Genomic DNA, 5466 nt, shown 5'->3' with positions numbered 1-5466 from the left:
TACCCGACTCCGATTTGCAAACACTGGTGGTATTAAAGAATGTTTATTTGTAACAAGATCTAGCAGTATTTTAAAACAAACTGGATCTCTCGCTTATTTCCACTGGTTCAAAAATGACCATTCAAATCGTAGAATTGTTAGAACATTTGCTCCTTCTGTCGGTTCCTGCTTTTAGACATTCTGATTATGATTTATGAGCAACGTCCGTGTTCACACTTAACGTGGAGACTTGATCAAATCCTATTCCATAAATAACGGGGTTTTCTCAAGTTCATTGATTTTCAAACACTTATTAAAAATATATTTATCCGTACACAACAGACACCAGTTTGTCACATTTCAATCAGCCTGTAGGGTTCTCACAAGGCTTGCGTTATTAGAGTTATACAGCACAGAAACATTATTTGATCTTGAATTTTAAATGTGAAAAAACGCAAAGCAAAGTGACGATCTAACTCCACGAAACTATGATTTGTAAATAAAAACTATAAGCACAACAGATGGGAATTATATAACATTGCAACAACCGTCAGATCTTTTTTTATAAAACGAATTAAATTGTCGTGGATTTCTCTTACATGACGGTTTAAAATTAGAACATAGAATATTACAGCGCAGTACAGGCCCTTCGGCCCTCGATGTTGCGCCGACCTGTGAAACCATCTGACCTACACTATTCCATTTTCATCCATATGTCTATCCAATGACCACTTAAATGCCCTTAAAGTTGGCGAGTCTACTACTGTTGCAGGCAGGGCGTTCCACGCCCCTACTACTCTCTGTGTAAAGAAACTACCTCTGACATCTGTCCTATATCTATCACCCCTCAACTTAAAGCTATGTCCCCTCGTGTTTGCCATCACCATCCGAGGAAAAAGACTCTCACTATCAACCCTATCTAACCCTCTGATTATCTTATATGTCTCTATTAAGTCACCTCTCCTCCTCCTTCTCTCCAACGAAAACAACCTCAAGTCCCTCAGCCTTTCCTCGTAAGACCTTCCCTCCATACCAGGCAACATCCTAGTAAATCTCCTCTGCACCCTTTCCATAGCTTCCACATCCTTCCTATAATGCGGTGACCAGAACTGCACGCAATACTCCAGGTGCGGCCTCACCAGAGTTTTGTCCAGCTGCAGCATGACCTCGTGGCTCCGAAACTCGATCCCCCTACTAATAAAAGCTAACACACCATATGCCTTCTTAACAGCCCTATTAACCTGGGTAGCAACCTTCAGGGATTTATGCACCTGGACACCAAGATCTCTCTGCTCATCTACACTACCAAGAATCTTCCCATTAGCCCAGTACTCTGCATTCCTGTTACTCCTTCCAAAGTGAATCACCTCACACTTTTCCGCATTAAACTCCATTTGCCATCTCTCAGCCCAGCTCTGCAGCCTATCTATGTCCCTCTGTACCCTATAACATCCTTCAGCACTATCCACAACTCCACCGACCTTAGTGTCATCCGCAAATTTACTAACCCACCCTTCTACACCCTCTTCCAGGTCATTTATAAAAATGACAAACAGCAGTGGCCCCAAAACAGATCCTTGCGGTACACCACTAGTAACTAAACTCCAGGATGAACATTTGCCATCAACCACCACCCTCTGTCTTCTTTCAGCTAGCCAATTTCTGATCCAAAGCTCTAAATCACCTTCAACCCCATACTTCCGTATTTTCTGCAATAGCCTACCATGGGGAACCTTATCAAACGCCTTATCAAAATGACCAAAAGCGTCCACTGAAAAAAGTTTCAACTGCGTGAAAAACAACTTGTATATCGCGTTAAGCTTGTCATTTCAAGATTCGGTAGATAAACGTTTTCTCTTCAGTAGTTCATAGCCAGAAACCTCTAAATACAACCTACAATCTTGCTTCTTAATATGAACGTGGTTTAAATGAACTTGTGGGCTAAATTTGATAGCTGCCGAAACCGGGCAGGGATTAACCCTTGCAAGGCAGGCTGTTTAACATGACTGCAGCATCCAGCCGGCACCAACTGCCTGAGCAGGAGGCCAATATGGTGAGTGACCATCTTGGCCATCACAGGTGCTGAAACGAAGATGAGGATATCCTCCTACCTAATCCTCCTTCACACATTCCACCACCTCCTCAGCCCACACACTCTCCTGATTTACAAGCTGCAGATGGATAAGAATGCACCTCTTACTTTACCCCTTCCTGCACCTCAACCTTACTCAATGGGCATCTGAAAGGAGAAAGGCATAAGAAGCGCATCTTGACCAGGCAGTGGAAGAACAGCAAGGTAGTAATGATCAAGACACAGCACCATCACTTGATTTCACACTCACAGTCATCAGTTCAGTTATTGACAGTGCGTGCAATTTAGAGGACAGCATAGAGGCAGGATCTGCATACAGTGGGACACTGGGCATCAGCAGCTTGCAGCCAGGGCAGGGACAAGGATAGCGCAGGTGACAACTCCCCAGAGCATGAGGTCACACAAGAGTTCTACTGCAGAGGACTCAGATGAGCACTTCAATGGGGCAGGGTATAGATGGTGGCTGATGGGTATGTACAATAAAATGCTGGCCTTGCCAGTGACGCCTACATCCCCTGAACAAATCAAAAAAATCCTAATCTTAATAAGATAGGTTCATTCCAACCTCCAGCTATCCGAAGCTCTCATTTTATTTCTTTTAGTGAAAGGCTAGAAAATGCCAGTTTTTCCTCCATATTTTCTCCAAAAAAAAATGATGAAAGTAGCAAAATTCCATATTGCAGGAAAAGACCACCACCACTATTTTACCCCTGATTACTGCCCGCTCCCCACCCCCACCCCCCCCACACCTCCCCATAACCCCATTTGGTCTAATTACCAGGTTATTTTACATATTTTAACAGATGAACAGGAGAAAGGCCAAAAACTTCGTACAAATTAGCACAAACTTATTCTAGGAATATGTTTTGGTTTAAGAAATGTACTTTTTCCATTAAAAAATCACATTCTTCATTTAATGAGTAAATTTTCAATAAACTATAAATGCAGAAAAAAGTAGTCAATTAGCATATTCCCATTTCAAATTTACAGAAACAAGAATCAAATTTTGTTTACGCACAATTATATTGTGTACAAAATAGGTTAACAAGTATATGCTAATGCTAAATGTTGCTTTCTCTATTTTTTTCAAAACAGTAAACTTACTGTCTTTACGGGTTTTATATCCAACTACACCTATAACTTGTTAATTTAAAAGTTTACACATATCAAAATCTTAACCTTTCTTATCAGGACTAACATTTTAGCTTTTTTTTGACAGTGCATTATGATCATATAGATGTAACAAAAAGGAGCAGGAGTAGTTCATTCAGCCCCGAGCCTTTTCTGCAATTCTATTAGATCATGGCTGATCTGTAACTCAAATCTATTTATCCGCTTTTGTTCTATATCCTCAACATCCTTACCTAACCAAAATCTATTGACTTTAGTCTTAAATTTCAAGATGGCCCAGCACCCACAGCCTTTTGGGAGAGCAAGTTCCAGATTTTCACTATCCTTTGCATGAAAATTGCTTCCTGATTTTACTCCTAAATGTCCTAGCTCTAATTTTATTATGCCTTTTTGTTCTGGATTCTCACCAGAGGAAAGAGTTTCTCTGTATTTTTCATATTAAATCCCTTAATCATATTAAATACCTTGAATAGATCACATCTTAGCCTTCTAGGGAATCTAACCCAAGTTATTGGGTGGGGGGGGGGGGGTGCAGACAGGAAAGTGGAGTTGAGGCCACAATCATATCAGCCATGATCTTATCAAATGGCAGAGCAGGCTTGAGCGGTTGAATGGCTTATTCCTGCTTCTAATTCTTGTGTTCTTTATGCAACCCATCCTCATAATTTAACTGGTTAAGCCATGGTATCATTCTGATGAATCTGTGCTGCATCTCTTCCAAGTTCAATATATCTTTCCTGAGGTTCAGTGGTCAAAACTGAATGCTGTACTCTAAATAGGGTCTGACCAAGACATTCCATTAGTTTTTTCACTACTTTTTGTACCTATGCACTAGCTTTTTAATGATTTATGTGGACATCTAAATCCCTTTACTACCCCACAGCTCCTAGTTTTTCACACTTAAGAAAATATTCCAATTTATCTTTCTCAGATCCAAAGTGGATTACCTCACACTTCTCCACATTTTGCTCAGTCTTTGTTTTGTTTTTTGTATCTTCCTGGTTCCATCAATACATCTCACTGTCCCTCTTAATTTAGTGTATATCCAAATTTGCAGATGACACTATTTCTTCATCCAAGTCATTGATACAAACGGTGAAAAGCTGCTGCCCTAGTTCAGATCCCTGCATAATAACAACTCATCACATCCTGCCAATCAGAGAATGAACCCTGTATCCCTATTCTATCAATTCTACCTTCCAGTTAAGTAGCAATCCATGTCACATGGTTACCTCCAATTCCAATGCACTCATTTTTGCTAATTATCTCTTCTGTAGAAAATCAAATGCATTCTGGGAGTCCATATATACAAAATCCAAATATTCCCCTATCCATCATGACAGTAATCTCTTCAAAAAAAATCAACTAGAGTGGTCAGACATGACCTAGCCTTGACAAATCCATCCCGACTTTGATCAGTGCATACTTGTCCAAGTACTCAGTTACTCTCTCTCTCATGCTAGATTTCAGTAACTTCTCCACAATTGATATTAGTCTAACTATAGATCCATCAGTTTAATGGGTCTATAATTTGCTGTTGTTTCTTTTCCTCATTTCTTAAATAATGGTGTGGCATTTACAATTCAAAGACAATTCCTAAATCTACCCAGCAACTTGTGAAGCTTTGGCATCCTCAGTTTCTGTGTTGATACATTGCTTTTTTCCAATTAAAAGTGCTCCACTACATGTTCATACCAGGCTTCAAATATTGCACATCCTGTTGTGGGCTGTGCTGAACACAAGAAGTTTTTGCAGGATACACCTGAACTCACCAGGAGTCTGTCTTCAGTCCAAACCTAAAATGAAGCACAAACACTCCAGGTCAGACAGATTCATCTAGCACCGTAAGCAATTGTAATTGGTTGTACCATCGACTGTTTCAACACCAATGAAATCACGTTGTAAATTGTCTTTTATGAAGCATCAAGACTTTCCAATGACACAACTGTCTTTCCAGCTCTTGCCTCAAAACCCGAGTAGACTCTGGTAATACATGGTGTCGCAGTAACCTCAGCAGATGCTGGAGACAGCCCTGGTACTGCATAGTGCTGCAACATCTGCTATTATGTCTTCCATGATTGTTCCAACCACCACCACGGTCAGGAAGGTGTCATCAAGAGGAACCTCTGACCTTGGATCTATAATTGCCCCGGCTAACACTCATATTTCCAGGTAGGTCTTTGACTTAGTCGCCTCTGCTCTGGCCAACATAGACAGAACACGAGCAACATTACAGGTTTGCTGCATCCTCTTGAATCCTTTAT

Source organism: Heterodontus francisci, chromosome 12, assembly GCF_036365525.1.
Source record: "Heterodontus francisci isolate sHetFra1 chromosome 12, sHetFra1.hap1, whole genome shotgun sequence".
Lineage (NCBI taxonomy): Eukaryota > Metazoa > Chordata > Chondrichthyes > Heterodontiformes > Heterodontidae > Heterodontus > Heterodontus francisci.
The sequence above is the reverse complement of the archived record's forward strand: the minus strand, read 5'-3'. Positions refer to the sequence as shown.